At 32.4% G+C, this 13,283-nt stretch overlaps 1 non-coding gene across 1 annotated transcript; it reads left to right on the forward strand.

Annotated features, from left to right (window-relative positions):
• The first annotated feature begins 13,115 nt into the window (after positions 1 to 13,115).
• Trnaq-cug (transfer RNA glutamine (anticodon CUG)) lies at positions 13,116 to 13,192 on the forward strand. The gene has a single exon. It is a non-coding gene; the product is annotated as a tRNA-Gln (tRNA).
• Positions 13,193 to 13,283: the final 91 nt, after the last annotated feature.

The raw sequence follows: 13,283 nt of genomic DNA on the forward strand, positions 1-13,283 counted from the left end.
GACCTGGAGTGATTGACTTTTTCCCGCGTTATTGTAACGTCATTTGATAAACTGTTTCCGGTTTCGGTCGGGTCGGTCTATTAACATATTGGATGAGAAATAATTTTAATTTTTGGTTTGCGGCTTTTTTTTGCGATTTGGTGCCCAATTGCAGTGTATGGCTGTGATGGAACACGGATACAAAAGAAAAAGATTTGCTAACTTAAAAGAAAGCAATCAGGAGAGGTAAACATTACATTTGTTGCGTGCTACATAGTTCAAACTGTGACAATAATTTCATTAAAGCAAAGCAGCAGTCCGATAGGACCATTCACTTCAATAAAATCATTCTTTTTGCAAATCACAATAACCGGTTAGGGAGTAGATATTGGAAAGTAAAGTACAGTTCTCAGACAGCGATTTCCGACTTGTTTTACAAGACTCTGATGGATATAAAACAGTTTTTAACCATGTACAGTTTGATAAAAAATACACTTTAGTGAAGCTGTATTTTATAACCTTTTATATTCCAAATAATTAGCCAGACTCAAAAACGTCATTTTATGACATGATAGTAAATAATACCTCTCTATATATATTGAAATCAATATTACATTAATAGCAGAATACGGATGGTTCAGATATACTATTGACTTTTTCAAATATTAAGATTCCTAAAAATGGACTGAAATTAATTAATGACGTCACTTTAAGGAAGTTTCCCAGAAATCCTACTGTCAACCTATCCTCAATTATGTATACACTTACACCTCTAATTCAAACAAATGAAAAGCACGTTTTGTTTTATGTCGCCGCATGAATTCCCCAGTGTTCGAACTACTATATTTTTATAAAGATTTCTAGCCCTTAAACGTTTTTGTAAATGAGCCCGAATTCAATAAGCGTTGAGTAAATTTTAATTAGTATTTAAAAACAATAAGCAAGAAAGATAAGGTTTAATTAATTTATTCCATAATGTTATAATTGCGATAATTAATTTTATTGAAATAAATTATTTAGTTAAGGTCTTCCCAGCTGTTCAACCTTGTTTGGATTTTGGGGTCATTTTGTCTGAATATAAGCCAATGGATCGAGACCTGCGGATACCATGATTTCCTGTTCCATTTTATAAACAAAAAGAGTGTGGAAGTTATGAAAAAAGGCGGATTGTGAGAAACTACATAAGTAAATATATAGCATATTTCTTTAATGTTGTTATTCACTGGTTTGATAGGATGATAGAGAACTCCATTTGACCTCAAAACACACGTCTGGTATTTCAGTAACGGTTTTGAGTGTGTATGTTTTGAAGTTAAAAAGGTACAGTGGTATGAACAAAATATTAGAATTCTTCACAAACCGGGGTGGTGTGTTGCATGAATACCAAACAGCGTCCAAGACGGACTTTCCTTCTTGTAACATACCTGCATACCATTTTGTATAGCAATTAATTCCTTATTTATGACTTATTTGTCTTCTGTAGCTTTTTGCATATATATTCAATACATATAGAAAGACATAAAACGTCCAGCCAGCCAATAAAATATGACATCGAGATCAAATGAGATTATATTCAATTACTCTAAGTATTTGCCAAATATTTCATCAATGCCTGTCAAGGTGGTCTAGTTACATACTACAATCTTATAATTCTGAAGAAGATTTTGTTCCAGTGTAACTATATCAATAAGTGGTGTCTGACATTGGAAAGAAAGTCCAGCGAATATTTGGTACAAACAACAGAAATTTGATGCGTTTATTTTAATTTACTTTAAATACGTGTAAGGCTTGCTGGAGTCACTTGCAGCGCCTGAACGTCTTTTTCGGAAGATAAATTAAAATGAACTGTAGCACATATATTAGTACAACAATTGTGTAAACTTACCTGGAAAGCGACAACATTTCCTTGATGATATCCAAACAAATCACAGCGATTGATATTCCACAAAACCTCGACCGTTTAATTGTCATTCTCCAATATATCACCAGCCCCCGATGCTCATTCTAAACTTTTGACCAAATGACGGAAGTAATGGTTCTCCAGCGGGAAACAACCTTCTAAGCAATTTAATTTCAAGACCTTCATCATGCGTTTTTGCTGGTAAAAATACCTTGATCTGATTTGTTTTACGGAACATATCGGCACGAAGCGCTGATGTATTGAGAATTCACGGCAGTGTATTTTTTCTTCCCATCTTCGTTTTTAGGCAAAGGCTACGGAGTATTTTTTAACGTATTTTTTATATATTTATTTTTAATGAATAGATAAATCCATATACTTCTTATAATTTTCATAAACCGGTCCACATTTATTTATAATTAAATACATTGAGGGTGTTTTGAAATGATCTGTTAAGTGCTTAATAACAAACAAACCATAAACGATTAATGAAATGGCTTTGTTTTAACCTGATGATATATAAACCAAACACGTTTTTATAATCCTACTAGTCAGTGTCTAGTATAAGTCTTTTATATGTGTTCAAAGCACTTACAATGTTTGCTTCAACCCGAAAAAAAAGTTATGAGAGTATGAAATAAGAGCAAATAAAACGACCAAATCTTGAAGATAGAATCATGGCTAAATGTTTTGCATATCATTAATTAGTGCAGGAAAAGAGTCTTTCTGGTTATTCCCCATCTAAGTGGTACACATTATTGAATACTCAAATATACATGTACGTACACTTTGTTAACCTCATTGATATTTTCATCCATGTGAATTTATCCTTTGAATTATTGAATTTTTCTCTATCATTTGATAATGTTATTCAAATATTGTGTTAACAATCTCATGAAAGTTAATGTTAATTCAGATATTTATTATGATGGCATAAAATCCATGATCTTGATATGCATATCCTCTAAATGAGACCTTTTCAGTGAGACCTTCCTTTCATTTAATCTTTGATCGTATTTGTTCTAAGCATCGACAAATCACTAGTATTAAATTTCAAAAATGACTTATGTATTGATAAACATTGATTATTTTTTTATTCGTGTTTGCTTGACCTATTTAGGTTTCATAATAATTAAGATGTTTTCATAATGATAATGATAGTAAAAACGTAGCCGCCGTTCTTTTTAGGTGCGCGTTTTTGGCTTTCGGGAATTTGAAAAAGAAAAACTTTTTCCCGAAGTGACATTTTTTTTATTCCTTCGGCTCTTGTATGAAAACTTGTGCAGGCAGTCGATCGAGAACTCGAGATAGGGTACTAGATACTATCGTGTGAAGCCATGTTTGTATACTCTTTTAAGTGTATGTTATATTATTTCAAAATTATAAAAGTAGAATAAATAAATCAGTTTATAAGTTTGAATATTTTTGACAGAGATCTTATAATTATATCGTCTCTGTTTGTAAGTAGAGTTGAGATAATTAAGCATATGAAGATAGATTTTAACGGTATTTTCAACATTGTTAAACTGGAAAGAGTAACTGATGATGTATGAACTTGCATTCAAATATAAAATATTTAAATGTTAATTTTCGTTGATTTTCAACGAATAACCATAGGTTTGAAGCATTTTGCCTTATCTTATAGTTTTCCAGAATCCATTTCAATTCATCATTTCACATAGTTATAACAATGATAAGTTTAGAATAAGTTTGATTCCTATTGACGACACTTTGGCGTACTATTTATGTCAATCTGTTGCCCCACATGTTAGACGTTTGCGCTCTACTACGTGTGGTTACCTTAATTTTAGAAACACAAACGGTATATGCTCGGCTTATTAAGGATTGTTGGGATAAGAGTGAGGTTTGTGCACATAAACTGGTTTAACCCCCCAGTAAATTTACATTTTACTGACCGTTCCAAGGAGGTACCTTACAATTCTTGATAAACATACCAATTATATATATATAGTATTGATGCACTGTGCTGTTTAAAGAGTTTTGTGCTGTTCTATGTTTCTTGTTTGTGATTTTGTGTTCTATGTCTTTGGCGTTTACCCATTGCCACTAAACCGGGTTTATGTTTAAACTTTTTGCTACTGAGCATGTTTCTGTAGCTTTTTGCATAAATATTGATATTTACAGCAGTTTAGTGAGTGCCGTGTGAAAGCTGTAAAAAGTCGCCCCGCACTTTCATTTAACGTTGTCATAATTTCCAGTTTTACAGAGACTGTGGTCGGTAGTTTTTGGTTTACATAATCTTAGTCATGTTGAAGACCTTTTTTATACAAAGGTTGTAGTACATTTTTCTAATCACTCAGTTTTAATTTCATTCACGTAATTTATATTACTGAATTATTAATCACTCATGAGGTTTTAGACCGCATTTAATATGCCAGGATCCTACACTCAAATTTATCTTAGGTAGTTCTTAATATAGCTTTTTGGCAATGTTCTGCAACGTTTCTATAAACGAGGTGGCTATACGTACAAATAATTATGAATACAGTACCTAAAAATATAAACCAAAAACCTTTGACTAGGAGGCAGGCTTCGTTAACTTTTAATCAACATCATTTCCCTGAACTGTTTTAAAAGACACCTATAGTAAATATTCGTAGATTGAATTTACATCTAGCTAATACTTGTCAAGTAAGTTATAACACAGATTCAAATAATAAACTTTTTAATTTAAGAGTGGTAGTCTCCCCATTGAAACTCTCAATAGTGCGAAAGTTACGATGGGGCTTGTTTCCTAAAATTTCTTCGTGCAATTCTGGGAAATGTATTTGTTGTTCTTTTCTTCGAAATAGCTCTAATATTACCTCGTCCATAAATAATAGGACGTTTAATTGTTTACTTAAGGAGAATGTCTCTTGAAAATCATCTAATATTATTTATGTTCTAACTTGAAATGTGGATACTTGTGGAATCCATTATTTAGGACAGACAGGGGGGCCATTGAAAGCCCGATTACGTTAACATGTTTATAAAATCAAGAATAAGAAAGAATAATAACTCCTTAGATTTTCTATATCAACATTTTTACAAGACGGGACATAGCTTAGATAAATTAACCATTCATCCAGTTGAACACCTTATATTTACAGATAAAGAAAGTAATTCTTATAAATTTAAAGCAAGATGCATTGCAGAACTTAACTGGATTAAACGCTTGCAAACTCCATATCCGCTTGGACTTATATAATGATAATATATTTAATGTAGGTAATATTTCGAAATGTAATAATATTTATATTTTTTTCATTATTTAAAGAAAGAAAGCGTAAGACAAGATCACATGGCAAGAGAATTAATGGAAACATTTAAAGAAAACAACGTAGAACAATTGATATGGAGCAATGTAATAGTATCTTGTTACAAAATGGCAAACATCGGCTTCTTTCTACTTCATGTTCCCTTTCATTAACTTCTTTACGGTCACTTGATAGGGAAGCTGATAATATTGTTTTAAGAACTGATCCGAAGTATGAATGCGCTTGTATGGTTAATGGATATACTAAACTAAACCTTCATCCCACTATTGAAAATGTTGATACTAGCAAAGTATATTGCATTAAACTTTCTTTTAGCAACAAGGGTATAGATCTTCTTAATCTAAATAATTTATTTAAGAATAAAAATGTAGAAAAATGTATTCCACAATACTATAAGAATAAAGAAATGCCAATGATATGTTACAAATATAAAAAGCCTATTAGAAATTTCATATTTAATTATAATAAAGTAGTATCAGAAGATGATATTTCCGCAAATACACCTTCTTCATGAGATTGTATTGACTCCATGTACCGCTACGACCCTGTTGGGCATATTGTTACAGGAGATTTTTCTTTTATTAAAAATAATCTTCTTTGAAAACTGCTTAATAAAGGTCCTAAATACCGGATAGCATCTGAAATTAATTTCCATACATGTAAATTAGAATTGACAGACAATATATCCAAATATAGTAAAAGCTGGTGCAAAAGAGAAGGGGTTGAACCAAATGCCTTATTACCGTGGATGAATAAAATATTGTACCTAATAGATAAGAAAATAGAGTTTTTCAACAATAATCCGTTGGCACTTCCCCCTAAGTCTATTTCGATAACTCCAAAGTTGATAATGGATATCAAATCCCTACATAAAAAACTTTTATTGGTACCAGCTGATAAAGCAGCTAATAATGTAATCATAGTTTGACGTTTATATTATGTAAATACTATTATTGGAGAGTTACAATCTTCCAAAACTTACATTTTTAACCAACTTGATGAAGAAAGTGTTAGTAAAAAATCATATTGATTATAATGCTAAACTTCAAGTTCTTTTGAATGATGATCATAAAAACATTCTTAAAATACACTGGTTGATTAAGATGCATAAAAATCCGAATAAATCACGATTTATTGTTAATTCTATTTCTTGCTCTACTAAACGAGTTTCAATTTTACTTACATCCTGCTTAACTGCTATAAAGTTTCATGTGAAAAAATACTGTAGTAAAGTTTATGAGAATTCTGGGATTAAACTCTTTTGGTCTATCAATAATTCTTTAGATTTAGTAAATGATTTTGAAAATAGACGGTATAAAGTCTCAGTACTCAACTCAACTCAACTCAACTCATCTTTATTTCCACCATTAGCGGTGATATTCATATTATGTACAAATAGTTACTATGAAGGCATGATATCTATATACATGATATATGTACATACACAATAATTAGCATATTATATCAACATGCATATTGAAATTGTGTTTGTATCCTTTGCATCAAACTTTGAGGTATAAGTCTTGTATCGAACACAATTATGCACTATTCACGAGACAGTTATAAATAAATACAAACGATCGTCTCAAGAATTGTTTTCGCACTGCTTGGTTATTCTGTACACTTAGTTCTGCCCCAAGAAGTGCTAAGAAAAACATAACGCTATCCATTGACAACAGTTCTTGCGCAAGGCCCATGTCCGTTTCCATGACGTCAGTGATTAGACGCCACCTTTCACGCTCATGTTTGGTACACCCGTGAATGATGTGTATATCCAAACTGTTTGACATCCATGACATCGTTGTGGCAATTGTGGTGGCCTTTTGCACCACAGTTTTGCAATAAACATGCGAATATGTTTATAACAGTTTAAGTCAAATATATCGTACACTGTTGCTCTACTTACACGCGGTTGCAAAATTCTAAATAGACTAAAATCCTCGTCTGACAGAGTTCGTGCTGACCATAATGAGGTATCTTTCAATGAAACAATAGTTTTAACTGTATGTTTCCATTGACGTCTAGAGGGAATTCGTTCTGGATTAACTAAAGCATTGTTGATAAAGCTTTGAAGTCCATATGTACATAGGATTTTACATATATCAGGAATAAAACCTAAAGAAACATTTCTATCTGTTACAAACTGAAAGTATCGTCGTAGAAAAATATTCTTAGTGGTGCATTTAGAGTCTAGACAAAGTATCAAATGTAAGAATAGCAATTTCTTAATGACCACCGAAGAATACAATTTGTGAAGCCCAAGCATTGATTCACACATATCAGATCTCGTGCGAAAATGAAATCCTTGTATTTTCTTAACCATAAAATGCTGTAAGCGATTAACTGAAGTTATATCGCTTTGTACAATATTATTCCATAATTCACTACAATAGAGAACAATTGGCATTATGATTTTAACATAGAGATTAACCGAAACTAATGGATTAAGACCATGTGGATGTACACCTTGAGCTCCTCTTATCGAAAAAACTTTTGCGAGGGAGAAAACTACTTACATGGCAGTTAATGTTAAAAAGGTTTTTTTTTTTACTTATAATCGCTCAGATAAATATATCTATTGGACATGCACAGATGTCATTGAAGTTTTAAATTTTGTACTCAATAATTCTTTTCTTAAATTTGGTAAATGTTTATATAAGCAAACTGTTGGAATTCCAATGGGTGCCAATTATGCACCTTTACTTGCAGACCTCTTTTTATACAGCTATGAAAGTGAATATATGTTAAAATTATTTAAGTCTGGAGATCTAGCTCTTGTTGATAAATTCAATAGCACGTTTAGATATATTGATGATATTCTAAGTTTAAATAATCCTGTGTTTACAGATAACATTCATTCGATATACCCTTCACAATTGCAACTTAATAAATCTAATATATCCGTTTTAAAAGCATCCTGTTTAGATTTGCAACTAGAAGTAAAGGAATATATATTGAGCATCAATCTTTATGATAAACGTGATGATTTTAATTTTAAAATAATTTTAATTTTTAAAATAATTAATTACCCTTCCTAAGATGTTCCTATTTCACCATCATATGGTGTTTTTATTGCACAGTTGATACGATTTGCTAGAATATGTATAGATGTAAAAAAATCAGCTCTCGCAGTAAACTTATGACGCAAAAACTTCTAAAACAGGGCTTCAGATATTTTAAATTAAGGAAAACTTTCTCAAAATTTGTTAATGGTCATTATAATCTCATATCAAAGTACAATAGTAGTCTTAAATCGCTCATTGCTGATAGTATTGCTCATCCCGATTTTTATGGTGATGTTTTAAAGAAAATTCGTAAAATTAAAATGTTTCCAGCAGGTAGTTGGGCAGATAGACTTAATGAATTACTTGGATTTTATTTAAACCGTGGATAGAAAGGCAATATTTTGAAGAGCACTTGCCTTCTTGTTTTTAAAGATGAATACCTGAAACAAAATATTGGGTTGAATATAGCATCCTTTCATAACTAAACTTTCAGTGCTTTGATTTTTATGAAGAATTTGCTAATTCATGTTATCTTTAAAATCTTTTTTGGCAAACACGTGTTGACTGACTCCGAGTGTTTTGGCTGTGACTTAATTTTCTTCAAATATTTTACGTTTTCAAATCATTTGGAAGGAGAGAATAGCATATTCAAGTCGCTTTTATTTTTGATATTGTTTTTCTTTATTTGTTCCCAGTTTTAGTACAATGATGCTTTTTATTATGAAACTTTATGATCACACAGTTTTAAACCTTTTATTTTATAAGGCAGACTGTGTGTGATGCTTTTGGTTTCTAACGATGACTACATCGTATCTTTGAAAAGTATTTGCATTAGGTGCTCTGAATTGTTTCCCTCCGTCTGCAGATAGAGTTGGGATCTCTAATCATAGAAGTACTTGGGGTTTACCTTTTCGTTTTATTATTATTATTTGTTTTATTGATAAGTTTCCTCAAGTTACTGCATACTTTGATAAGATTTACCTTTTGCGTTTTATCTTTACTAAGGATTGTTAGGATAAGAGTGAGGTTTGTGCACATAAACTGGTTTAAACCCCCAGTAAATTTACATTTTACTGACCGTTCCAAGGCGGTACCTAACAATTCTTGATAAACATACCAATTATATATATATATATATATATATATATATATATATATATATATATATATATATATATATATATATATATATATATATATATATATATATGCACTGTATTTATGCACTGTGCTGTTTGTAGAGTTTTGTGCTGTTTTATGTTTCTTGTTTGTGATGTTGTGTTCTATGTCTTTGGCGTTTGCCCATTGCCACTAAAGCGGGTTTATGTTTAAACTTTTTGCTACTGAGCATGTTTCTGTAGCTTTTTGCATAAATATTATTACATTCCTACATCGTTACGAAATCCAAACATAAATTATTATTTTTTTATATCTCAAACCAATTACCATCTCCTTTACAGCAGCGATTCGCATAACAGTCAAAGTGTGTAAGCCTTCTATTATTGTGAAAGAATGAATCAAATATGTAAAAACACTGACCTTGAGTGATAATTGGACCTCATGCTCATAACGACCATTGTCTACGTCTCGAGCCGTTATAGTACATACTAGCCAATAATCCCAATACTACCCAGCCTTGCCATGTATTAAACTATAAATGGCCGACAGCAACAATAGTCCAAGCAATGTAAGGCCTTATAACGGTTTTAAAACAGACACTCACAGAAGTAAGGTCAATCCAGTCAAATACGCTTCTGACCTCAGACCTGTCGGTAACGGTCTTTAGGTGATAGCTGTGTAATACTCACTATTATAGAAGCTCAAACAATCAGTATAGTTATAATCAAAGTACACTGTGTACTGTGTGTAAACAATACACGTTTCAAAGAATTAAAAAAATAAAATTGAGTAACGTACCCCAAAAAAGTTCTTCAAAAATCGACAAGTATATATGATGTTGTTATTTAAATTATTATCACATAAACATAGATTAAATAGTGAACACAATCATGTCTAATAAAGTAAAAATCAGTCAACAAGAAAATTTAGATTAAAAAAAAAACAATTATTTAATAAAATTCGAGAAAAATCGTTTTGAATTAATCTTGTGACTTTCGTAACGTGACACCTAACTATTAGGTATTGCCCGTATAAATATTTTCATCATTTAAGCTCCCTTTTGATATAAAGGTATAAACAATTCTTACGTCCAGCTGTCTGGGAAATGACCATGCAGCATTTACCACATCACACAATTTTAAACCCTAAAAATTTCAAGATTCTATGAAATATTCATTTAGCAAATCATCTGTCTCACAGGACTAACTAACTAGTTATAGGTCCCAGTAGAGTCGAGATCCAGCGAACTCCTGATTCACTGTCCGTTTCACGGATGTTATTCAATCATTTTACATAAAACAATTTTGATTAGGGAATGGTTTGTGTGTAGTGGTTGTATTTGTGTATATCGCGCTAGATTATTCTTGGTATTTGTATTTGGGTGGTGTAAATATGTTTGTGTGTCTAGGTGATTGTCAATTGGGCCATTGCCTAGTGCACCTAAACAGGATTTGTTATTAAATTTGGACAAATAGGCTTATTCCCTTAGAATGCATTATATTAATGAAACAAACAATAAACCAGACGTTACAAAACCAGACATGCCAAAATATCATTTCAGGAAAAGGTAATTTAAGATTAACTGGGACTTTAAGCACTTTGTGAGTTCTCAACCTCGCTCTTGTCCCAACATGTATCTTGTCTAACCACGTGTCTAGATCATATTGCCACAAGTCAATAACTACAATGAAAACTACATGGACAAGCCCAGCAAACGGAAATTCAAAAAATAATATTTATGCGAAAAGCAACAGAAACAAGGTCAGTAGCAAAAAGTCTAAACATAAACCCGGTTAAATGGCACTGGGTAAACGCCAAAGACATATAACATAGAATCACAAACAAGAAACATGGAAGAACAGCACAAACCTCCACAAACAGCACAGAACATACATACTATATATATAATAACTAGGTATGTTTATAAAGAATTGTTAGATAAACCCTATTTAATTACACAAATTTATGGCCTAAACGAGAATGCAATAGAAAAACAACACGGAAATAATGGTATAACCACCTTGGTTCGGTAATGGATACACGAGTTCACTGGAACTGGAGTCTACTGGGGGCTTAAACCACAAACAAGAACCACAACGCATATAAGAAAGAAGATATTTCACAAAATTATTGTGTGCTTTGTGTTGCTTTAACGTAGGTTTAACATATCCATATAACTGATTTGCGCTCTACAATTACAGTATGAAGTGAACTATAGCGAACAGACATAGAATGTAAAAAACTGTGATAGAAGCGTTTTCTGGATCGGATACTTGTTTTTTTCATATTGCCATATTGATTGATATTATTTGAGTGTTTTAAATAATTGCATCCAATAGATGATTCGATTGTGTTTGAAACATAATGGCATTTTTATTATAACGATGACCATTGTGTTACAGTGTAATGTGACTGCCCTATTTAATTATAGAATGAATCTTCGAATGTTGTTGACCCACTACCATTGATGTTAGAGACACCACAATAAGATTAAATTTATACGACCGTCACGGAGGAAGAACAATTTCGCAGTTTATCAATTATTAATGAAACAAACACAAATAATTTAGTCTTTTAAGGTTTGGTAGCCCACTACCAAAGTTGTTGAATTTTGGGTTGATGTTCCCTTTATACTGAAATGTGGCAAACTACAGACGTTGTTCTTATCGCTGTACAGCTATAATTGATTACCATGCAAGGATATCACTGCCACCATGAATGTTGTTCGATTGAATATTAAAACAGAAACAAAACATTACTGCTCAGCACATTTCTGTATTTATTCCGTAACTGTAATTTTGTGATAAAATATGCTTGTCGCAGACGCTTACTTACGTACCGCTAAGTTATACCTACCAATATAATGTTTTTATTAGTTTAACAATTCCGAATGCAGATATTTAAAACCTGGTAACCTGTGATCTTTTATCTTGATGTTTGTTTCCTATTGCAGTATTACTAGTATCACTACCCATTGGAAAATCATTAATGATGTCACTGCTGCTGAGTTCAATAGCTACTGAATCAGCTCTTGCTTCACCAGTTGATACACTATGAAGACTCCTGCCGTTTGCTGTTTGTGAATCACTCATAGTATGGCCTTCTCCATCTGCATGCCCGTCAGAGGCATTGTCTATGTTTTGCAAGCATGGTCCGTTGTAAGCTTCATTGTCTGAAGTGGGTTTGTCTTGGTTGCTGCCACGGTGACTGGAGAGCGACCACCGTGAAATGCGACGTTTAAACGTTAATAATTGAGACACTATTGACGGTCGCGTGTTCAGAATTCTGGCTTGTGCTGATGACCGACCCAACAACAATTCAGTGTTGATCTCAAACTGTGTCCTCCTTTGTACTGTGCTCCCCAATAGATGATGTTGTATAGGTCTACCTAAATAATTATGTTCTGAAATAGATAGCAACGTAAATGTAATTGATTAAAAATAATTGATTAAATATCTTTTTTTTAATTTCAGTTTATTTTAGTGTTGATCTGTTAGTTTTTTATCCGTATGCATGCATTCAAGATCGCCATACATTTATACCAATTCACAAAACTGAGCTTATAAATCATGCTGTACAAGTCAACTGAAGTTTTAACATGCTAATATATATGTTTATTTACATATTTATCAAAGAAATATGTTGCTAATGAACCGACAGATACATTTGTGCAGTGATGATTATTCCTTATTCAGATGTAACGAATGCACATCGATTGCACTCGAATAATCATTGAGATCAAACGAGAAATGCATTCAACTTTAATTCAGTGGAATGGGCTCCGACTGAATCAGATGGCATACAAAGGAAGCATACGTAGCAGCTAGTAATTATAGTCCGCCCGGTTAGCTCAATCGGTAGAGCGTTGGACTCTGAATCGGACAACCCGGGTTCGATTCCCGGGCGGACCAGGTCACTTCTGTTGTGATTGGTTATGAAATCCTTTCTACGGCCATTCGCACTGTACCACTGCCCCTGGCATGTACAGAAGTTGTCAGTTCC

This window comes from Mya arenaria, chromosome 4 (genome assembly GCF_026914265.1).
Source record: "Mya arenaria isolate MELC-2E11 chromosome 4, ASM2691426v1".
NCBI lineage: Eukaryota > Metazoa > Mollusca > Bivalvia > Myida > Myidae > Mya > Mya arenaria.